General features: G+C 39.2%; 1 long non-coding RNA gene across 1 annotated transcript in view; it reads left to right on the forward strand.

Annotated features, from left to right (window-relative positions):
- The first annotated feature begins 8,876 nt into the window (after window positions 1–8,876).
- LOC124171732 overlaps window positions 8,877–25,539 on the forward strand; it is a 55,002-nt gene continuing 38,339 nt past the window's right edge. Inside the window, exon 1 of the long non-coding RNA XR_006867939.1 lies at window positions 8,877–9,478. This is a non-coding gene — a long non-coding RNA (uncharacterized LOC124171732). The remainder of the gene's footprint in view (window positions 9,479–25,539) is intronic.

Raw genomic sequence — 25,539 nt, forward strand, 5'->3', positions numbered from 1 at the left:
CGACCCACTGACGCTGGACGTATTGTGCCGTCCGAGCCGTCATTGTTTGGCCGAGCGTTGCCAAGGAGACGCGAAGCCGGGTCAACGCCCGCCCCCTCCCTCCCGCCGCCATTTCTGCTCCTATCTGGGCTCGGACGATGAATATTTGGCGTCGCAACCCTTTCCCAAAAGTGTCCGTCGAAATATCGCCATAAAAATCATCACCGTAGTTATCTACGCTTCTCTAGAAAACGGCATTCTACTTCAAAAATAAAAATTTTGCGAACTATTCTCACTGTTGGTCACTTTATATCTTTCCCGCACACCCATACTAAAAGGCCCGGATTTTCCCTACCCCACGGAAGGCCGAAATGACCCATGCGATTTTTTGCCTGTATTTACATCTTTTTATGCTAAATTATAAATACTTTGAATTATTTGAGGCATATTTACAGCTATGAAGGGAAATATTTCTTTGCTACTACTCATTTTATTCTTCAAAGTCATTTTACCGCGTTGGAGAGAAGGATGTCATGTAAGCGATGAAAGGCGAGGACGGAAATAGGATTTTTTGGATGGAATTTAAGGAAATTGCTCCGAGTGAGAATCAAAGAGAAAAGTTCACGGCGGGATGGAGACGCAAAGGTTTGGGCAAAGTGTCTCCATGAAAAACTATCGTTACACATTCAGATATGCATTTATCGCTAGGGACCCAGAGAGTAATCTGGTGTTGGTAACGGTCGGAGAAAATCGAAAGGACGGATTGAGAAGCGACCGAAGATTGGGAGAAGGGAAGAAACTGTGGAACGCCATGCACAAGAAAGGAGTCATCAGATTCGGTGATGGACCCGAACATTAAAATGGAGGGAAAAATTGAAGGAGAAAAAGAAATGTGTGCTTATAGCTGAGTGATAAGGAAGAAGAGCATCAGGAAACTAAAGAATTTAGAATGGAAAAGGGAAAAAAGGCCGACTGCTTTTTTTTTACTGTTTTAGTTCACTCCCGATCGTGATAGAGATTGAAAAATAAAGTGACCAATATTAATCCATACTTCTGTCCGTCGGTTTCTTCTCCAGTCATTCGATCGACACTCAGGACAAATCGATGGCTTCAACCAGTTCGCACATAAGTTGATGGCGTCACGAACTCTAGCCACTATGTTCAGTTTCTCCATTACTCCTCCACCTCGCGCATCGCTTCGCGTGGTTCTTACCTGTTTATGTCTTTGGGAGACATTTTTTCCCTGAACGAGTAAATGAACCGGAACTCTCATGACATCACCAACTCATGAAAGTGGGCTACTTTTTTATATGAAACTGAAACAAGAGAAAAAACAACTAGTGTTTTCTACACTACTGAAACATTAAGAGCGATTCCTTCCATTAATGAGCGGTTCTCACTGAACGAGTTGATGAAGCGAAACTATAATGACGTAGCCAACTCATAAAAAGTAGGCGGCAACATTCGCGTTATTTTTCTTTTGAAATTATATGATAATGGAAAATAGGGATTTTTGGCCATAAATTACCTTTTCTTTCCATCCCCTGGATACTTTTATGGAAATTCTCAATGCGGGTCCCTGTGAACGAGCACATCGTACCGTTATGAATGAAGATGATTTTCTTTCAAAATCCCTTCGGCGCTCCTGTGATGAGTTCTGCAAGTGGGCGAGGTCCAGCTTAGAGCATGCGCGAATGCAGCCCAACGATGCACACGGAGACTTCTCCACTCCGCCGCCCTTGACCCACGTGCACCTGGGGTTTGGTGGAAAAGGCTCGCGTCACCGCTTCCTTTCGTTACAGAGCGTTAGCTCTTTATTCCCCACCATAGAAGTATTGTGGCTACGCAATGCCTGTTAAAAAACGTGTCTGGGACCTTTTTTTATGCAGAAAGAAGCAGCTTATAGCAGAAAAGAAACTAGACTATCAACTGCCGCCGCCTCTAACCATCAGTGGCAAGGTAAATTTCCATTTAAAACTAATAAAAGTTTCAAAGATTCTTTTTTTCTATAATGGCTTTGTATTTCATTAATAATTTCAGCATTCAAATACATTCAAAGTTCTTTGAAAAACCATTATGCTTCCATTTTTATTTCTGAGCCCCTTGAATCTCACGAAATTCATTTAATTGCCATCTCTGTCCTGAATTTATATTTCACTCTTATATTTTTATTTTTGGAATGGACATTGTCAATGCTTTACATTCCCCCTCTACTATATGTGATTAATATAATGATACTTCCACGGGAAGTTTAAATCTCCATTTCGGTCTCAGAGGACTTTTTTAGTCCATACATTTTAAAAGAATGCGGCGTTCTCCAGTATATTTCAAGTGCTGGCTGCTATCTGATATCTTATCAGTAGAGAAACTGAGTTCTTGCGAATAGCAATTGCAAGTACAACATGTTCAACAATATTGGTATTCATAGGTGCGACCAAGAGAAAGAACTATACCTGAGAAGAATATTTAACGTTTCCTGTTAGCCAATTACACAATCGTGTAGAGAAAAATTGATTGGCTGAACTCATGGAATTCGGCGCCTCTACTAATTAGAAATATAATGTGACCAAATGATTCTCTTTTGGGCGTAGGTTGCCCTTGCGTTAAATTTGCTGTGCTATTACTCCAACTACTACTCTCCAGCTTCCAAAGAAGTATGACCACATTTGGCTTGTTTAATGACTTACAATTAAATATGCTATAGGCTAGGAAGTTCCCACGGATAGATTTGTTGGGGCGAGCCTCTTGGTGGTGTTCAAATGTAAGACCCATATTAGGTTGATGATACTCCTGAATTAACTTCTGTGAAAAGAGGAATATTTTTTCAAGATTTTCGTGTTGATGGAGTGAAGGGCTGAATACTTGATATTTGTATGCATAAGTCAGTGGGTAACCTAAAAACATCAATCGATAATTTTTATGGCGATCCGAGCGCTTTTGGAGCGGAATGGTGGGATCAAATATTCATGAGTGCCGTGACCTTCTCTCCTTTCACTTAAAATGCCAGTTATTCGTAGAAATGATTATTTGTGCGCGCTGATTATTTGTAGATTTGGAAGCATTGTCAGAGATAATTTTATTTACATATTATTGGTGAAAGCTGAATTGTCACTGTCTCAATTGCCTCTTGTCAATTGCTCTCCATTACCTAATTCATTAGTAAATCCTATCTTCCATCGTGTTTGAATGCATTCGATATATTTACCAATTTTGACCATGTAGCAGCGGTGATTGTAAGATATTTTCGAAACATATTTCTGGCTAGCTTAATTAAAGTGATTCCATTATGCTAAGATTCTAATAATGGTGAATGTGGAGCCACTTAAGTTACCTTCAGTATCATGAAATTTTTTCAAACATATATTTATCTCGCTGGCATACGTTGATTCCATATGCTGTTTCTTATCCGCTGAATATTCGCTGATGCGCCTTAGATGCATGCGATATATCTATGCGACATGCTATGTAGCGTTGAAATGCTAGTGGCGCCTTCAATATTTATTCGGCTGACTATCGTATGGTTAAAAGTGAAAAACATACTCTCTTGAAGATTAATAAGTGTATGCCATTAAATACCAATAAATAAGCTGGTTAGAGTAACTGATTTGTACGCGTATCGGCTCATTTAGTAGTTGTATCCATGGTATTGTTGTTTGCAATTTTGAAGAGAGGATGATGAATGTAAGTAATACTAGAAGGGGTAATGCTGCTCTGCCTGATTGGAGAAACTCGACCATGAAGTGACCAGCATGCAAAGGCAGTCACGCGATCGAGTCGTCAAAACAGTGATATCAGCTCCTTCACCCACACAAAAGTATAGGCCTTTCTCTTGGTCGACACTGTACTTATGAGCTTTGTGTATGAAAACCTTGAAAAATATCTGGCCGATAATGCGATTCGTTGCTGTGCTCACGTCGCGAAAGCGGCCGTGTCGCGTGATCAGTTCGCGTCTTCGAATAATGAGGGGCGGTCATTTCAAGGTCAGAGGCATATGTGAACCCTGTTGACCGATCATGACCCCATAGGTGGCATGGTGACATTTTCTCAAATCTTATTATCTTACTTAACCACTCGAGCTACCATTATGTTTTCATTCAACAAGAAGATACATTTTGATGAGGCTCACTTTATTGGCATCAAAAAATAAAACTACAGTTGTGACGTACTATTGTTATTATTTTGGCCTATTTTTCATAGACTTCCTTAATTGCCAGAAAAGTGGAGAATGCAGTCAACCTTGGCATCCCCGTGCGCAAACCTTACGTAAATTTGCTGGAGACGGTGTTACGCAAGGGAATAGCTCCTAGTGAGGGGCTACGGATGACTATTCTCACTAATTGCGCGATAAACAACTAAACCACGCCATTCACTAGAAATTAGAACGGACGAATAATTTCATTGGTGCAAATTTTTCGTATTTAATCTTATATTACGCTTTACCGTTTTTTATTTACCTGTTTATATGACGTAATTACAGTGTAATCGTTGCTTCTCATGTGCTGGATTAAAGCATTCATTCATGACGATTCACTTTGATTTCGTGTTTGTTCTTTCTGCTACATTTTAATTTGCAATGAATATGACTGCATCTATGGAAAATTTTAGGAAATGTAGCGTAATCTGTGAGTGGTGATGCACCCGCTTCGAAGCAATGAAGAGCCGCTGACAAGGAAAGCGTCCTTGTACCATTTGTCGAAAGCCGCTCACGTCAAAGGGCTCATTTTATCTCCGAGCATAACAATGAAGTCTGTTATGTTGTTTCATCGAAAGTTTTTTTTTCCATTTTCGGTTTTCTAAGCGACCAGAAACTCGGACAGGAAATTGCTTTGAAAGCGATGTAATCGATGTTCTAGCATGTCGGATTAGGATGACCTGGACTCTTTCCAATATAAGGTCTGAAAAGCGGGAGTTCTCTTTCATCGCAACCTGATGCAGCTCTGTACAAAGGTCGCTTTCAATGGTACGACTGATTCTCTACACTTCTGTATGCGTTGAAACAAGTTCAATGGTTTTGACGGCCTCTCGTTTTCCCTGAGTGATGGCCAGAGGGGGATTGGGGGCCGTTGGCTGGAGCTGATGATGGGGCCCCCCTCAGCCGAAGATTAGCGCCCCCACCCGGAAATTTTAGGAATTCATATGCCCGAAAATGGATTTTGACGCTATTTCGGCTCTTAGAAAAAAGTTATAATTTAAAAAATAAAATTTTGCTAGAAAAAAATATAATGAAAAGTGAGAACCCGACCGCTTCAAAAATTTAATTATGTATTATGGTTCGATTATCTATTTAGCGAATTTGTTCCTTTAAAATTCCCTGAAATATAATAAGCCTTCAAAATAACCTATTCGAAAAACCCTTCCAAAAAGCAAAAGTAAAAATCTAAAATGTTACGAAGCACATTTTGGGGCCAGATTAAGACTTTTAGTTGCTATAAATTAACTATATCTGATTAATATTTGCATGGCATTTAGTTATAGTCACAAGCACGTAGCTTTTATCAATACTCGTTGGTTATTGTTTCAAAGAGTAGATGTAAACTTGAGCAAAAATTGAGGTACTAATTTTGTACACAAATTGAAGCCTGAATTAACAAACATGTCTTGAACTATTTATTTAAGGATGATTTTTAACAATTTTTTCGTCCACATAAATCAGTTGACCAATTTAAACTGTCGGGTAGAGAAGAAAATAACAGGTAAAATGTTAAGATAAATTTTTAATATTTTTAGTTATTTTGATTTTATAATATAGAAGCTGATGTTAAAAAGTTTTTTTTTATCAGTAACTTTCAAATGTTAATGGACCCGTTGAGTAATTAAAATATTTTTTCTGCTTTCTTTCTGAGTGATTATGTGTTCAGGGACTCATAAAAAATACTAACAATATAAATATTACAACTTTATTAGTACTTACAACTTTTACACACTTAAGGTAGCAAATACTAAATAAGCTATTTAAGTCAACTCTACACTATTGAAGTTCTTTAAGTATTGCTGATATTTTACGTGAAGCCGAACTTGAATTCAGCAGTCTATCCGAAAACTCCCTTCAATTGGCTGATGAGCCGGGGTTTGAAATATCAACACAGAGAACATGTATACGTCAAAGAAACAGAAGCCACGCGCCCGCTTAAAATCCAGAAGAATATTTCAGGAGATCAATTTCCTACCTTTTTTGATCATTTTATTTCAGAGATAGTTTTAAGGTAGACAACAGAGGTTTCCGTAAGTCCTTCCTCTTGAAGGCCTCATTCCCTCCAGCCTATCAAGATTCGCGTTTCGTCAAAAACTGCTACGGGCGTAGAGAAAGCGTTACATAGTTGTTAAACGAATTGGGTTGGGAGCCGCTAGAGACTCGGAAGCAGCACGTTAGGCTTAGATTGCTTCAGCAATTGAGAATGGATATCTTTAAGAGCGACACGGAGATCCTCATATTAGAACCCCACTACATTTCCAGGTACGTTAAAACAACAGAGATATTTAGGCGAAGGAATAGGTGCAGGAATTAGTTCTTTTCCCTGCACGACAAATGGCTTTGATAAACGCTAGGCGCTATTTCGTTAAAATATTTTCTATTTTTATGAATACGGCGGGTGTCCTGACATCCCCCGCCACACGCCAATTGAGACAGCTTTCGGGGTAGCATGCAGACGTAGATGCCCACCATAAAACTTTTAATAACAAAACGGCCAACCACATGTGCACCGTAGTGTCTTTCTTTACCAAATAATTCGCCAAACACCGCCGTTTTCGAGTCTTGAAAATACCAAACAGCTTATATCCCCGAATCGCCCTTCGGCAGGGGAGAGTTCCCCAGACCCCCGGGCCCCCTGTCCACATCTGCCTCGTATCTGGCGTATCACTGCAGGTTTTGCAATAGTAGATCGTTTCTTTCCTTTGCTTGCGTTTGGCGGAATATATTGAAATTAGAAACTAAGCGCACAAAAAACTAAAATATATGTACAAAACGAAATAAATAATAAACGTGATTATGGAGAGAAGAGAGAACCGCTCGGCAAGTTGACTCGACGTGCGTCACAAGACAGTATTTTTTTACTTTTAAAATGAAAATACGAATATTTCAACGCACTTCAATCTGGATCTATACTTTCATTGTGTAGGAAATCGATACAGGAACCACTGTTCATGTTCAGCCAAGCACTCAAGTTATTCGAGATGATATTAACATATAAGATTTTTCTCCTTCTCATTTCTAATTTGCGCATCGCTTGGGTATAAAAATCGCCATTCGCATCGCCGACGATAGAGCGATGCGATATGACCACATTCCTTTATCTATCTTGGGAATAGATATAACATAGATAGGAAATTGTCAATACAGAATATATTCCGGTTAATTGGGAAATATTGGGACTTGTGCACTTTGCCCCAATTAAGCGGCTGGCCCAATTAGGCGAACTATCCTGTATATGGGCATAAAAAACTTTGAAATGGTAGAAAGAAGACTAAAGAATGTTTATAATGCAACATAAGTTTATCAAACTATTAATTTGATTAATAAACCAGCGAGTTAAGTTAATTTATTATAATTTTTAAGAATTATAACAATTTAGTTAAAAATATTTTTCACAGCCGCGGGCGACGCTGAATGAATGTCTTTTAATCAGTCCTATTAAAGTAAAGTCCTATCCTCTTGCGGATAGTATAACAACAAGAGCTTTCAAAATAGGGCAAGAATAGAAGCATTTGTGAAAAATAAGAGTAAATCGAAGGAGGAATATATAAAAAATAGTATTCTGAAAACAAAAAAAATTTAATTTTGTCGCGAGTATAGAGTCTATGTCGCCGACTCATGGCCCAATAAAGCGGCATGCTGTCCCAATTAAGCGGAGAATACTCTGGGATATTCCTTTATTGGGTTCTGTTCTTCAAGATCTGCCCTAATTAAGCGGCTGCCCCAAGTAACCGGTGGACCCATTAAACGGAATCTACTGTATAAAATCAAATCAATAAAATTTCCTACGAATGAAACTTATTATGTAATCGCGGGGAACTGCTAGAGGTATACTGAAAGACTCCCAAGAAAGATGAATCCCATTTTTTCTTCGAAGAATTTTGCAGCGTAGCTTTTCTTTCTCGCAGTTAGATCTCCGTGGTTTCCACGCGTGTATAGGAGATGTATTTTATTGAAATATTAATGGTAAAATATTTCCCATTTTCCAGTTTTTTTATCCGCCATAGCTTGAAATCAAGATGATAAGATATATGCAATATGCACTCGAGAAATCATATTCAACTATGTCGGGTTGAATTTCCATACGACTTCTTATCTCCACTCGCTGGTCAATGCTTCTCCTCATTGATATTACTCATTTCGGATATGTTTATCCTACCAATGAAATATTTCATGTTTCCACCTTCCACATGTTATGCGTTACATACCTGGAAAGAAATTACTTCGAGTTAATGCATGCGTTTCTAAATCGTTGACTCAGCTAACTTACAACATTAATTCTTAATCGCGAAAAGTGAGAATACAATACAAGCAGTGGACGCGTGACAGGAGTACGTGATATGTTAGTATGCACCTCAATTTGGAAAGAGGGAAAATTAAATGGTACAATACAACTTCTTCGGTTGGTGTATGGATGGTTGGAGCGAACCTTCAGACCATGAGAGACATTTTCAAATCCTTCTAATTTTAGGACAAAATTACCAGTTTCCATTCCATTCGCCCCGAGCGCATAACCTTCCCTACCACCCATCCGCAATTTATGTCATCATGAATCACTTCCCTCATTCTCATCGTGTCTACGAAAACCCTCCACCGTTCTTCACCTCACAAATCCAGTAACCCCCTTCCCCGAAACTGTACCCCCACCTCACCACTAGACCATTGAAAGGCAGAAATAGGCTGTCATCCAAGAATCGTGTACCTTGAAAATGGCGTAATGTGCTGCAGTTTAGGCCGGTCGAGATAAAAGAGTGCAAAGTGATTTTTTCATGTTAAAGATAGAGATATTGTTAACTTGAGTCATGCTCTAACCAGGAGAGGTCGTGTTTTTGCCCATCGGCGTGACACAAAGAGGCCAGGGTGGATAAAGCCTGCGAGTCAGCCCTAAGGAACCGGAGTTATCTCAGTTGCTCCGTGACCAGGTGAGGAGAGCGTTGAATTTTGATCCTTGAAAGTGGTGTGGCTTTTTCGGCAAGTGAAGGATTATTACCTACTTCCATAATTCTATAACACGAGGATAGTGATTAGTGCAAGTAACGCGTGCCAATGAGTGCGTTGCGCACCATGGATAAGTACATTGCTCTATAAGCAATTGGTGATAATTTCACTTTTGAAATCGCTGGGTCAGTGCGTGGCATAGTGTTGAAAGCGCGTTCGATGGTATAAGTGTGGAAGCACGTTGCGCAAATGGTATGATAACGTGTTCCTTCCTACCGTGAGAGTTACGGCAGAGGAATAACCCAATCGACGGTCCACGAATCATCACTCCCGTGGGAAGCAGGATGGCTGCATGGCCGCATGTCAAAGGTAACACTACAAGTTATACTGTCATCGCAATTGAAAACAATTTTTACCTGGATATGGGAAGTTTTTCATAAGAAAACCATTACATTAACTTCATGAATAACATTGAGTAAATGTAAATTTCTTTCCGCGATGCAGCTGTAGTAAATTGAATGAATCCAATCTAATATTTTTTATGAACGATACCGCTGTAGATTTCCCATGTATTACTGCTATTCGTGTAACTGTCGGCCTTGCTGGACTTACTTTCCTTTCTGGACGGACGATAGGTAGTACATCGCATTATAATAGGTGTCGACATAAACTGACGAGTGTTTACCGATGTAAAGATGGTTCAAGAGCAGTGTCTGTGGGTCGATCATAAATAAATGATATCTAGATAAGGTGTGTGGGAGGGGACCTATCTCCTCCGTGAAATAGTATAAGCAGGGTACGCTTGAGAGAATTATTCAAATGGCATTGCGGAAAGTCCGGCCACACCTTGAATATTTAGCGAGAATATTGGATCCGTCGCAGGAGTACTTAATCCATTAACTTAATAAATGGCAAAGGAAAGCTCATCAAAAACTACTACGGTTTTACAGGAAGCGTTAAACAGATGTTAAACGAAGTAGGCTGGGAGACGCTTTGGAATCGGAGTCAACGCGCTATGCCAAGCTTGCTTGATCACTTAAGAAAAGGTATCCTTCAGTACGGAGCGGAGAACACCATCCTACAACCCCTTTATATTTGCAGGTCCGAAGGAAAGATAATTTAAGAGGTGTTTTTCAGAACGTATAGGTACGGGAATCAATGTTTCCCCTAAGGAATAAAGGAATTAAATAAATGGTAAGCGGAAGTATGTAAAACAATATCCTTTTTATTAGCTAACAGCGGGTATCTTAAAACCTCCGCCACACGCCTATTAAGGCGGCTTGCGATGTAGCATGTAAATGTAGATGGGGGAGGGTGAAATCCGAGGGGTCGAAATCACCTGGCAGATTTTTTAAAAACATTCCTGAAGTGTCCTGATATGCACCTTCGCCTCTCGTGGCAGTGACGTTATGGTCTGCGTTGGAACCAAGCAAATTTTGAGATTAGCTGATGATAATCCACTAAGGTGGGGCTATATGTGAAGGACCCGGGCTCCCGCCCTCATAAGCGGGAATTGATGGTTTGGTCATTTCAGCCAGTTACTAGTGAAGCGAAGGATATTAGGATTTACTCGTTGCTCGTGTGCGCTGTAAAATACTCATTCTGAAGCATCGAGCATGTTGAAGGGTCTGCTATGCATTACCGTGTGGATTTAGTTTTTATTTCCCTGAAGGCTGAAACAAGACACTGTTTTCCATGCGTCATTAGACGGAAACAAAATGTTGATTTTATTCCGTCAATTGATGAGATTCGATGTGTAAGTGCAAGTCCCGTGTAAAAAGGGCTTTAGAAATAACTCCAAGCATTGAAGTCCATTTGATGGGTTAGGAAATGCATTTCATGTATGTATTTTACTCTCATCTCATAGCTTATGAATATAACTGTAATTTGATTTATAAAATACTAGAGATCCATACGATAGTTTCAAAATCTGTGGCGTGCATATACGAGGAAATCTGATTCCTTTAATAATCGCCCCTCTGAGAGGATTACCGCCATCAACTCTAAACTTTGGCTTGGCATCAAAGCAGCGTAACCTTGGTGACGAGGGGCGATGGCAGTTGTAAGAGAACTTCAGGAATATTCATAAAAGACTGTATGAAAGTGATTTTAGGCCTTCGGGTTGGCCTCTCTCATGCGTACTCGAGCTGACAGTGTTGCGAAATAACTATCTCTTTTTTAAATAAGGGCACCGCAAGGTATTTTCTGCTTGAATCTTAAAAGGTAATGAATTATGTACATGAAGTCAACTATATATACGTGTCATGAAAGATTGTCTGTGGAGCTGTAATTCCCTAAGACACGGTTATAAACAAAATGCTTTAGAACCAGTGAGGAGGGTATGCATGATCGCTCGTATGAAAAGGTGCCAGTGTAGACTACATATCCTTATGGCATTTAATTAAAATTATGTCTCAGAGAGAATGGAAAAGTTTCTCATGAATCCAATGGTTTTTGTTTACAAAACCTCCTTCAAAATTTGAAGGCTGCCGCCCTTGAGAATATAATATTACATTTCGATTCCTTTATTCCCTAATATAAATGCTGAAAAACTGAATTTCGACGCATACACTGTAATTCGTGCCAAGAATGATGACGTAAATTTAATTTGAAGCGGCTACAGATACTCGACGCGTACACCTTTGTGTGCGAAAGTTCGTGGAAAACCTCTTCACTAATTCTAAAGCATTCTTTTATTTACGATGACTTAAGAAACCGATTTTCATCCATTACTCGGATTTACCGCTGAATCCGTAGTCAATCCCGTCATCGGATGATTATTTTTTTTTTTATCCATAACTTATCAAAAGGTAGTGTACGCTTGAAGATAACTAGATATATGCATTACTGATCAGTTTTTACCTGCCATTATAAACAAAAAAAGTTCAAATAACAAATTTCATCGTAAGTCAATTCATCAAAAGAGTGTTAATAAGTCGACAACGAAAAATGAATGTTCCAATGGGAATAGCCAGCGTTTTCTGATGGGTCCTTACTATGTAGAGGCGTCAAATTCGCGATCAAAAACATCAATTCGAAAAATGAATTATTTGACGATAAATGACCTGAGAAAATGATTGCATGCGTGTGAAGTAAACTACTATGTATGGCCAGTATGGTTGTCTAGGTCAACGGAAAACAACAAATACGCGAACGAGCAACCTTTACAAATGAAAGAGCAACCTTAACCACGCCATTGCGGAACCAAAAGCACCAATATAAATACACCATTAAGCTAGGGATACTGTCTGCGTGAAGAAAACTTGATGGTTGGTTGAGTTTTTTTTATGAGACCACGAGCGCTTTGTTTGACGTAAGTGAACCCATCATTCAAGCTAGGCCGAAAAAAATTAAGAAAAATATAGGGTACACTTGAAAATAACTGGATACCCCCATTACTGGTCATTTTTCTCCTGGTACTATAAACATGAGATGTTCAAATAACAAATTTGAACGTTTAATGTTCCAGGAGTTGATAGTTTTTTTTCGAGAGGTTATTAGGAAACAGTGATAGCGTGCAATTAGGACACAACGTATTTCTCATTCTGAACTAATTTTTCAAATGATTTTTTTACAAAGATTTTTACAGAATTTTCAAGCAGAATATTATTTTCCAAATGTTCAAAATGTTTGAGAGTGCATACTTAACATGGTAGAAGCGATGACTTGGATGAGGTTATGGAAATTGACTGTATAACCAATAGATTTAAAATGTCGTTTTTTCCACCTACAATAAACGACCATAATACCTGTGATAGTTTTACTCTAGAATAACTTGACTTCAACTGCATAAAAGAGGCTCTGCATGTATCGTTAATAACTTACTGTAATTGCCAATACTTGCTATCTGGATGCATTTCTTGGCATGCTATAACTCATGAATGAATTAGATACTTCGCAAATTTTCTTTTTCCATTGCTAACAAGTAGTGTAATTTGCATGTTAGCATGTTCGTCTCCTTATCACTCTTTTAGTTCCTGGTATGAACGCGTGTCGTTGCTCTATCTGCCTGGCCTATGCCTGGCTAGCGAGCGCGAGTCTGATTAAAGGCTTGGATGAGTGCTGCATGCCTGGCGTGGAAGAATCACCCAATGACTAACTGGGTGTGGCTTGCAGGTTGCCTCGTTGACGTAGACATTTAAATTTCAAAAACCTTTTCCTTAATTCAGATCATGTTTAGCTTCTGATGCCGTACTACCAGAATTTACTAACTAAATAACTTCTTGAAATGGTTTCTAATTCTGAAATAATTTTCCTGAACTAATTTTTCAAACGATCTTAAATGCAGTTACAAAAATATTGTATCTATGACAAGTATACTAGGCTGCACATGCTGTATGGTATGAAAAGGTAACGTAAACAAAAAAACACACGAGCTTTAAATATTTTTCTTATCTTCCCTATTAATGACTGATCTCTCCCAACAAAGGATTAAAACAGACTTAAAACTTATTCATAACATTCTAAATTCACACATTGATTGTCCTGATTTGCTTTCATCCATTAATTTCAGAGTGCCTTGCCGACCCACTCGTACACATTCCTTGCTCCATACGCCTATCCCTAGACTATCCCTCGTTAAGCGATCCCTCCAACACCGCCTTTGCTCCTTGCTCAATTCATTACCAGACAATATTGACCCGTTTTTTCTGCCCTTAAACTCATTTATCAAACTCGCCATGTCCCATTCCTCAGCAAGTAAATAAACCTCCCTCTACCCCTCCCTTTCCTCGTGCCTTCTATTTTGTTCTTTACTATGCCATTGCTCTTTGTTAATATTTTTTATGTTAAAATTTTATGTTACTGCGTCACTGTAAATTGGCAGAAATGCGGTATGTGAGCAACTACTTAAATAAATAAATAAATAAATTACCACGTCTTTAACAGCATTTAGTACACGCTGTTATGTTAAAGACATGGTAATTTTTAAAGCTCGTGTGTTTTTGGTATACATTACGTTTTAGTAAAATTCTGTTCCGTCATTTTCAATATTCGGAGTGCTCGTATTTTAGGGTGAACTATTTTCGATTTACAGTTGACTTCGCACTATTTGCTAATCATACCAGGAATACAATTTCAAACATAATGGAAGGAAATTTAAGACCTTCGTTGAAATTAAAGCTATAATTAGGTTAGTTACACCGAAGAAGTATTTTAATCAGGCCTTACTGCACGTGAGTGGCTGTTATTTATCGCTTTCGCTATTTTATTTAGATTGTGATAAAGTGATAGAGTATTATGTAATACTTCTCTCGGGGCTTCGGCAACTGCCCGCGATGCATCCGCTGAGGGTACTACTTTCCCATCCTCTGACACTCTGTTTTTCCCTAGAATTCAATTTCATAAAGCTGGTCACCGAACCATTTTAAATAAGCATACCAATGTTTTCTATGTGGGGAAATTTTAGCCTAATTTTCATGCTGCTGAAACTCATTTAAATGCATCAATGAACAAAGACGACGTGCAAGGAATCGGACCACAATTTCCTCCGCCAAGTATTTCGGTATGTGTCTATGCCAACGTTTCTCATCGATTGGGAATTCTCTTTGTCCGGGTATCTGCGAGCCTAGTTGACGCACTTGGCATTGCTCCTAGTTTGAATACGTTAAGCTAGAGCTCACACCAGACTAAGTGCCATGCCATGCATTCGTGACTCAGGGTGCATTCCGGTCACCATAAATTCCCATAATAACGGATAAAAGGTGACAACAATAGGCCACGGGCGGTGAGGAACCAGTTTCATTACATTGTTGGTTCCTCACAACGCTCAAGGGACGAGACCAGCTACGTTTAGGCTACTTCATAAAAATGAGAACACATCTTCGTGTTTTCCAGAGGTGTATTATACAATTATACGGCCGGTTTCGGGTGTTATACATTTATCTGACTTTACATAACAGGAATTCCATTGAGACACCGTATTTGTACGCATAAATCTACGTAATACCCTGCGAGCCACCTTTACAGTGTTTGGTCGGGGGTGACGAAAAAGTTTGAAAAATGGGAAAAGATAAGCATTTCATGAGTCGCCCAAGCGAGTGACGCCATTCATTTTATTAATGGAGTGGCGGTTTCTATCCTTATTAGTACGAGTTGAATGGCATTTTAATTTTCTCTGTTTTTCAGTCTATGTCCTTTATTTTCCCCCGGTGATCACGTCCACCATAGGGCGACGGTGAATGAAGGATATTTTCCAGTCGCCTAGGAGAAATTCTTCTTCTAATTGTTACGTTACGTCGTAAAATCTGGTTGATTTTTCACGTAAGTCCAGACAAGGGAAATACTCCAACCGTCGGTCACATGCTGGATCAGGGTAAGACTCCACAAACAGAAAAACAGCTCACAAGAAAAAGGTAGCCAAAAACAATTTACGAGTTATTACCGTACGATATCTATTCAAAGTAGAGTATTCAAAAAATCAGAAGTATTACAGAAAACAATGATAGTAAATTCATGATCCCAAAGGAAACATTACCAGCAGAAAATTGCTCTAAAAATCTCATGGCTCACAAGACATGTGACTCCCAGCAGGTCTCGACCAGAAAGAGGGCTTGCCTATGCAAGGCGAGACAGCATTTGAGGGGAGGGCTTCTTCCAGGGAGTGGAGGGGTAGCCAGGCGAATTCAACAACCGCCCACTGATGCGTCACTGCCCCTGCAGAAACGGCCGCTCCACAAAACACCATTCCCTGGTTTTTAGACAACAGCCAGCACCCAGAATTTTCCCCTCAACTTCTGGGTTGAGACATCAGAGGAATCGTTCATTGGAACACATGGAGGGGAAGGAGATACTGGGGTGAGGTGTTGGAGGGAGAGAGAGTTTGTGATAGGACAATGGTAAAACTTCTCACTCCAAGTGCAATACTAAGGCCTTAGCACCGATTTCCCCTTGCTTGCCAAGGAGAAGTATTTCTCCGCAGTAGTCCTATATAAGTCTTGCATTGCAGGTAGGTTGGTTCGGGGTTGGTTCGGGGTTGTTTCGGGGCTGTTTCAGAGGCTGATTCCAGAGGCTGAGTTTCCAGAGGCAGGGTTTTCAGAGACAGGATTTTCCAGAGACAGGATTTTGCAGAGACAGGATTTTGCTACAGGCCTTTTGCGCGAAAAATCCTTTGCGCGAAAAAACCTTAGCGCGAAAAGTTCTTGGCGGGAGAAGTTCTGCGGATAAGTTCGGAGGAAGTTCGAGGAAGTTCGAAGGAATTTCTGGGGGGGGGGGTACCAGAAATTTTTGGGGGGGGGGGACACTAAAAAATGCCACATCCTCTGTGGGAAAATGACCACAAAAATTGCTTGAACTTGGGGACCAAGACACGTCCACCAAGAACTGATTAATGCCTAGAAAACTTATCGAGGCATCACAGGTCCACTGGTTTTCACTGGATGAACCCCCACTGTTTAACCCCCCATGGAATTTACAAAAAACCATTATTCAGTGGTTAGAATTGAACTGAATATTGAAAAGTTTATTGATTGAGGTAACAGTATTCAAGAAATATCACTCAAAAATAGTTTTGACAAGAACATACATTTTTATCACTCTGTAAATAATAACCTCAGAAGTGATGTTTGGAATTCAACAGAATTCTTAAGTGAGTAACATGACATAATTACAAGAGTGAGACAAGAAATATGCTGAATTGATATAGAGTAGATTAATTAGTATTACATAGCAAGAAAATGAAATTAATAATCAATATGTCATAATGTGATGCTTGTTTCGGTGAACAGTGAATCAAAATTACAAATAATTATCATCAGCGACCAGAAGGAACTGGGAAGATTTTTATTGGTATAACACCAGGATATCTTTACCAAACTCAAATGTTCCTTTTCTCATCAGAGATATTTTGTGGTTTTTTTTAAAACCAAGTAAAGCAATACAATAACCAACCACTTAGTAAATGGGCAAGATTGGGTTGGTGAAGCAGTTGGGTTCATCAGAACCCTGGGTTGTCCCATTAGTTGGGTTCAACCACCTTATCAAAAATCAACGATTGACAAAAAATGGGTTTTAACTTCTACCCAAAATTCATATTGCAACCCAAGAGAAAGTTAGGGTCGACCAACAAAATATATACCCCATATTATATAATCATTAAGTACAAGTTTATTCAAAAATACGGTTATTCACTAAATAATTATTAGTTATCAAAATACCAGCAAAAATATTCAGCATAATATGTGTCTCACTTAATTAATATACATTGGCATTAGTATTTCTCCCATTTAAACCCTCCATGTTTGTAAATATTATCAGTCCATAATTAATTATCAATAAAGAATCCTCCAAAATTCAACAAGATTACGTAAATGACAATAGATTGCACTAAATTCCTCGATTTTCCAATAATTATTAATATTTACAAGGCATATGGTATTCATGTCAGCTATTGAACAAGTACTGACTAAATTTAATCAAGATGTGTATATATATCTCTCAGTATTAATTAAACAAGTCAAAAAAGAATCATAGGCGATGCTAACAAAATGAGAACTGCATATTGCATCAACAAAAGAAATCACTCTAAATTTCACTCTTCAATTAACAATAGAAATGAGAGCTACATGCTGGTTGCGACAAGATGAAAGTTCATACTTGTCGGGCGATGAAGGTCGCAACTCAACGCCAAAAGCCACACTAAAACACAGTAGGCAGTCTTAAGATCAGCTGATCAATTCAATCACTCAGCCATCGATAGAATATTGAACACTGCAAAATCACGACACTTATCACTGTCCAGAATTGTGAGAATGTCCATAAAGTCTTGGTGGAGGAAAGGTGACACAAAACACAATTGAATCTTAATAACTGGGGCCACCTCCACAGCTTATCTGGAAACGAGCCATCTCGGGGATTTCCCCCCAAGTTAATCTCCCGTCCTCTCCCTCCAAGCACCCATAATTCCTCCACCTTACCCCATCTCACAATCACAGTAGACCAACACTAAATTACATGAGTGAATTAAGCAGATGAGAATAAGCAAGTACAATACAATATTTCAGAACAATTTCAATTACAAGCATAGAAATAGACTTATTATTCATTAATCAAAACAATATTATTAGGAATCAAGAGAAATTCAACACCGAAATCAAGCATCAAATAGTATTTGAGAAAGCAAACATTAGCATTCATTGAAAAAAAAAAAAGAATAAAAAAAAAATCAATGATATTTCTCTCCTTTTAATTACTGGAATTACCAATGCCATCATGATATGCCTTTAAATGAGAAACATGACAAATTTTCTCTTTCCCAGGAGAAACTTCCAGAATAACTGTTACAGGAGAGAGATACTTTTTAAGGACGAAAGGTCCATTCCACAGAGGTTCCAGTTTTGCCATTTTCTGTTCACCTTTAGAACTGATAGGATGGTTTTTGCAGAGAACAAGATCTCCCACACAGAAAGTGATTTGGGAGTGAGATTTATTATAGGATTCTTTATACCTATTTCTGGCCTTTTTTAAATTAGCAATAACATGATTCAGGAAAACTTGTCTGTCACTATCGCTGAGATCATTCTCGAATAAAGATTTTGGAATGTCCCACTGATTAATTAAAGGATGCTTTAGTTCTCTGCCGAAAATTATTTTGGCAGGAGAATAACCACTGCTCTCATGAGAGGCAGTGTTTAAGGCAAAATTTAAGTCAGCAAGCATAGAGTCCCACATATGGTGAGCATTATTGCACAAAATAGCAAGTGCAGATTTTAGATTTCTATGCAATCTCTCTACCTGATTAGAACAGGGATAGTATGGAGAAACAAAAATTTGCTTAACCCCCAGTTGCAAACACATCTCCTTAATGGCATGAGATTTGAAAACTTGTGCATTATCAGAAACCAAAAATTTTGGAAAACCGAATTTTGGAAACACTCTTTGAGTGAGTATTGAAACAACCGAACCGGCCGTAGCCTTGCGAACTGGCTCAAGAAAACAAAACTTAGAAAATCCATCAATAAGAGAAAGTACATATTGGTGTCCACCTTTAGTTCGAGGAAGTTCGAAGGAATTTCTGGGGGGGGGGTACCAGAAATTTTTGGGGGGGGGGGGGACACTAAAAAATGCCACATAATTTACTTGATATATTTAGACTTTACTTTGCTCTACCCTGCTGTAAAGATTCCTATCCTAACAGGTCTAACATATCGCAAAATCTGCGATATTTACTGTAACAACTTATGAAAAAAATCTGACCGCCCTGCCTTCAGATATCAGTCCTCCTTAATAAGGGTCCCACACGCTTGCAGCATACTCCAAGTGAGGCCTTGCTGGAGTCAGGTAGCTTTGTCTCGTTCACCATGCCATGGCATTTACTGAGAATTCCCTTTACAAATCTCAGTTTACGGTTGGCTTTCCCACATACTTTGCATATATGTTTTCCCCCACGAGAGATCCCGGGTAATGGTGAGCCCAGTGAGTTAAGTATTTTACAAACTCTACATTAGATAGTTGGTTCCCGTTAGCGAAGTAACTCCGACTTTACGAGATATATTTTTCCTAAAAATTCATCATCATACATTTTTCAAGTATTAATTCTAACTCTCAAGTACTAAAGCATTCATTTATGGCTGCGAGGTTCTTTTGTAATGGCAAACTTTACAACCTATAGACGAAGGGAAAGGGAGGGATGAGGTGGTGGGGAATTGACGTCTGGTGGTGGGTCAAGTGGCTGACGAAGGGGATTCGGACTGGGGTGAGTGGGTTCCTAGTGGAATGTGTGTGGGATTGATAAGAGTGGGAAAATGTGGGAAGCACATATCAGTTCGAACTGACAGTGCTGAAATACCTAAACGCCGTTATGATGATATAATTTTTTTCTCGTGCCAATGCGTACTGCAATTAACATTAGTGAAAAACTTGTCGCCGTATGATCAAAATGAAAACTACAAAAGATATTGGCGTGAAGAAGTATCGAACGCGAGCCCCCCACGTGAGAGCCGGACGCGCTATCCACTAGACTGTTGTTGTTGGAGAGATGGCGCTATTTTGGGATTACATAGCCCTTCTTAAAAATACCGCTCGGAAATTAATTAATTACAGCCAAACTAAGCACCATGCAATGGAACCACTATCAGTTCAGAGATGTGTTTGCCATTCCGAATGCCATAAAAATACGGCATGGAAAAAGGCGGAGCAAGGTACGTGGTCTCCCCTTTCACATATTTCTATATTCTAATGCGTCCTTTCGGAACCAGATTCTGTGCTTCGCGTTGTAAGGTACTGCTTTGACCTTTATCCAGACTGTGTTCTGCGAAGTTTGAAGTGACGTCTTCGCTGCGAAGGCAGTGTTTGTGTTCCTACACCTTGTTTGAAATTTCGCTCTTTTCTAGTCAGTATTAAACATTGGCCATCGTCGCACTTTCGTTTGTGCACACTACTCTTATTTATGGGATAAATGGTGTCCCTGGTATTTCATAGCCGACGTCCTATAGCGTTGGGATTATAGAGAATCACCTTATGCGTGTCCTGCGGGATGGCTTGTGAGATGGAATATGCTTGGCCACCACTTTATGGTACTGTAGACCACTTTAATTTTTTCTGAGTCCCAACAAGCAAAAAATGCGTTGTTTGTTAAAGAGATAGCTACTTAATCCTTTTAGTTAACAGCCTATCACCAATGGAGACTTAGTAGCATTTCTTAGCTATTTGCATTAAACTTTTGAGTTCATAGCTAAAACTGAAATAGGATGAGGAGGTGTTATTAATATGGCGGTTCACCATTTATTCATTGTGTGAAATAATGCGAAAAAACTTACGACATGTTCACGAGGCAATTACGTAGCTTAGAGGGCTTCAATTCCTTCTCGAAAATTGTCATTTTTTGCGACTGCCCACGAAGAATTCTCTTAGGTTGCCACATTCCTAAGGTATTGCATCGTATTGGCATACTCTTTGACATTCCGTTTTTCGGTACATTTACATTTCATAATGACAGCAAATAAACGTATCTAAAAAAAAAAAAACTCACAACAAACTTTTATATAAATATTGATCATTTAATTAAATGATACGGTCTAAACGAAATAGTAGTAAACTGGATACGCGACTATCTGAGTGATCGAAAGCCAAAATTAATTCTTGACGGAATCAGCTCCGATAAAGTCAAAGTGACATCAGATGTTCCAAAAGGAAGCATAATTTGCTCATTTTGTTCCCCCCTTTTGCTCATTGTGTTCATTAATAGCCAATGCTCTTGAATTAGCAGTAAAATACGTTTATTTGCTGACGACGCTGTCATCTATCGCAAAATTAGTGATCACCCTGCCTACGAAATTCTATTGTCTTATTTGAACAACGTTCATGTGTGGATCCAAGAGTGGGGACTCTTACTCTGAGCAAATGTACGGCGGTACATTTCTTTCGGAGGTCGTCAACTATCCCCATATATATGCTGTTCATATGGTGCAAACATAAAGGCGACTGAGGACGTGAAGTATCTAGGAGTTAGGATAACTTCAAACTTGTCATGGGGAGCACATGCGTAAAAAATATTTGCGGCAGAGCCCGGAAGAAGTTAAGATTCGTCAAGAGATTGGTGGGAAGTTTTTCGGACGAGAAAGTAATAGAGTTGCACTATCCGCACTTGTCCTGAATATGCAGGGGGCAGATGGTATCCGGCACAAACAAATTTGTCCGTGAACTTTATAAAATACAAATAAAATCTGCGCGATTCGTCAAAGCCTTTTACGGGCGTACAGAGAGCGTTACACAGATGTTAAACACATTCGGTTGGGAGCCGCTAGAGAGTCCAGAGGCTGCGCGCTAAGCTTAGATTGTTTGAGAAATTGAGAATGGATATCTTCAAGAGTGACGTTAGACTACATTCCTAGGTTAAATTAAGAGAGGTATTTTCTGAACGGTTTGGTTTGGGAATTCGTTTTTCCCCGAATAGTGATTGACTTTGATAAATGCTACGCGTAATTTCGTTCGAGCATTTCCTTTTTATATGTGAAGGGCTGGTGTTCTCACAATTCCCCTGTCTCGCGCCTATGGAAGGGGCTTGCGGAGAGGTATTTCGGTGTACTAAAATGCCAAGGAAATTTTATTCTATTAATAATTGTACACTTATGAGCGAAATTGATGCCACCAATATCGTCAAACTTACCAACTTCACCCGTGATTTTGCTGTGATGTATTTAGGTGGGGTGATGAGCCATCCATGGTGTTTTTCTTAAGTTGCCAATGGTGAAATCAGATGGCGAGGCCAATAATTTTCCAAATAGAGATATTTTGTTACGATTACTCAAAAAATGTTAAAATTTTTAAGAAATGAGTGATATTCATTCATTCATATGTGCACAATTATTAATAGTCGTTGGATAATTCAAAAAGAAAGAGTCCGTGTACCAATTTATTTCCACCTGATCCTTAGAGCTCATTGTGATTCGCACACCCACTGGAAGAAAAGTGTTGGTGCTTTTAATTTCAATTAACATTTTTTCGTGGCCAAGTACATGAAATTTGAAAAATACGAATATTGATCAAATTACAATTATTTATTTTATTCTAGGGTTATGAAAATGATTCAACTACGATAATGCCTGGTTATTCAGTGAGAATTGTAGTTCCCATTAGAAGGAATTTAACTCAATGGAGATTTGACAGTAATTAGCTGAAAGGACACAAAGATACAACCGATGCCACCTCCACTAATCATATCCTCTGTAAATCATATTTCTTTTCTTATGGCCAAATCTGTCGGACCGTAGATTGAAAAATAGACTAAGCCTTTTAGATAAACTCAAAAGCAGTGTCTTTTCTGACGAAGTTAACCATATCTTACGAACGCCAACATACTACGAAAGATCAGATCATATAAATAAAATAAGAGAGATAGATTGTAGAACAGACAGATTCAGAATGTCATTTTTTCCACGAACGATAAGAGATTATAACGGCAGCGATAGAACTCATAAATAGATTGCATGACTTGTGGTGTAGCCAACTAACCTATGTAAAACTTAATGCATGTTTCTTAATTTTATTATTATTTCTAACAGCATATATTAGTATAATTTGTTAGTATGTGTGACGTTTTTTGTACTGTGTGGTGTGCATGTTGGAGTCCAAATGCATGCTGCATGCTGGTGATTGATCACCCCCTGCCAAACACCCTAGAGGTGGCTCGCCGGGTATTAGGTAGATGTAGATGTTGATAGTAATAATGCGTCTTTTAAAAAATGAAAAATTATAACTACTTCGGACTCAAACCCTACCAGAACTTTACCACAACTTCCGCGCTCAGAACAGACCTACTGGACTACGAAGCCACGTATCAGTGAGACATAAACAGTGGTTCTAAACATGAATCTAAAGATAGAAAAAAATCCTCTCCACGGATCCCGAAAGAAAACACTCCAACAGCCCAACGTGTGCATGGGCGTGAGTTTCCTCAGTGAATTCCATCCGCTACTCTTAATTCTGCTGGGGCATTTTCCCCTGGAGTTTTGCTCTAGCTTCGGTTGCTCAGTCGCGTCCTCGTCCGACCTCACCGGCTCTTGGTGCCCTAAAGGCAAAGGATACATGTTGTTCATGTGCCAAACGTCCACGTATTCACCATCCAGGCCCCATCAGTTAAGTGGGTGTCTGATTATTATTGAAAACGATATTACAGTGGCGGAAAAAATTAACGCAAAGCTCTATGGCGTCTGATTGCTGCCAGCTCGGAAACTATTTGCAGACATCCACCCTCCAAGATTATTTCCAATAAATTTTCTCATACAACAGGGAAATTTCAAAATCCATGCCCCACGTACCGGGGAAATTCAATAATTTTCGTCGCAGTTAGAAAACGCGAAGATGACCCAACTAAGAATTTTCCCGAAGCATGTTTCGCCTACGCCTTACCTAGAAAGGATTTTACTCTCGTTTGGATATCCGTCAACGCAGCCAACATTTTGGACATAGAAGCTCTTAGAGACTGCAAACCACGAATATTCCTAAAGACTTCCTCCTGGCTGCTCTAAATGCGTTGCAACGCGCAATGCGTTTAAATGGGTTCACAAAAGTCGCCACTCCTGTCGCTGATGGACAAATTGATCCGAGTTTCACGGGGAAATAAGGTCTATTAAGGGGATATTAACGGAAATGTATACACAGGTTGATGTTATTTATCAAACTCATAAATCTCCAATGCTGTGCCTCACAATTACAATCATTATACTGCAAAATATTGGAAAAAAGTGGATCGCATTGCTCTCATCACCGCGCCGCGGACATTTTTTTGAAACCCGATTAAAATGCGACCGAAGTGGTAGCAGAAATCAGCCTTCTATGAGATGGAATTGGGCCTCCTCTATGCGACAACGTTTCCGCTGGTGTGGTTAAAGTGTGATGCCATGGGTTCCATGCATCAAATCATGGTGACGTATGATAGGGTGCTGCACACACAATGTGGACATTTTTCAAGTCATGAAAACTTCGCAGAACTCAACAAGAGGCGCAGAGTATGTCGTATTACTATTGAATTCATAATCACTTATCAATTTGTTGAAATTCAACTTCAACGTTGCAAGGCCATTTGCGCAGTTGACTCTAGAGTCAGTTTTGTCCAGGTTTTCCGTGTCGTACAGCCCCGCTTCAGTACCCGTAACTCATGTGCGATACATCACGGTGCTTTCACCCCATTTCAAGGGCAAATTCTTCCAAGTTCGGCAGAACTGAGTGAAAGCAGAGGTTCGAGGCCACATAAACACATTTCGATCTTGAATTTTTGCCTTCCGTGTATGTATTCAATCCGAAACGTTGAGCAAATGATTGAGTGAATAGAATTTTGGGCTTGCGCTTCAATACGTTCAACAGGTGCAGGCGTTATACGGTGGGAATGCAACATACACATTTAAATAAAAGATGGCAGCATTTGATCACAGTATTTTAATGCGTACGACGCGTTTCGGCTCACAGAGCCATCATCTAGTCTTGTACCAGACTGTCTTGTAATTTTCTGACAGAGGCCTATTACGCGTAGATAAACGTCCTCTTATTAGCAAGGGGCTAACGTTATTTACAATATGTGCTTAATTATTCTTGAGAACTTCTGCCCCAAATATACGTTAATAACACAGTTATTTTAGCTTTCAAAACTCTTAATGGTTGTTTAAAGTTCCAAATACTGAGTTACGAATAAAAATCTTGCAAATAAAAATGAGTAACAATGAGGTGTTATCGAGTTTATTGATTACCCTGTGAATAGTGATTGGTCAAGTCCTGCCATTGCCTTTGAATAAAAATTGATTCAGTAAGCTGCCGAATGAATGATGAAACATTTACATCACATGCATCAGAATATTTCTACTTGCCGAATTCACTTAGTTAATTGATGCTTAACTAAATTTTACACAAAAGATGGACTAGTGGATTCTTTGCAATATCGTTTATTATCACCAGTTATGGGAAATACTGCACAGAGTGGTATTGCCCCGGTACTCGGGACA

This window comes from Ischnura elegans, chromosome X (assembly GCF_921293095.1).
Source record: "Ischnura elegans chromosome X, ioIscEleg1.1, whole genome shotgun sequence".
In the NCBI taxonomy this organism is placed as follows: Eukaryota; Metazoa; Arthropoda; class Insecta; order Odonata; family Coenagrionidae; genus Ischnura; species Ischnura elegans.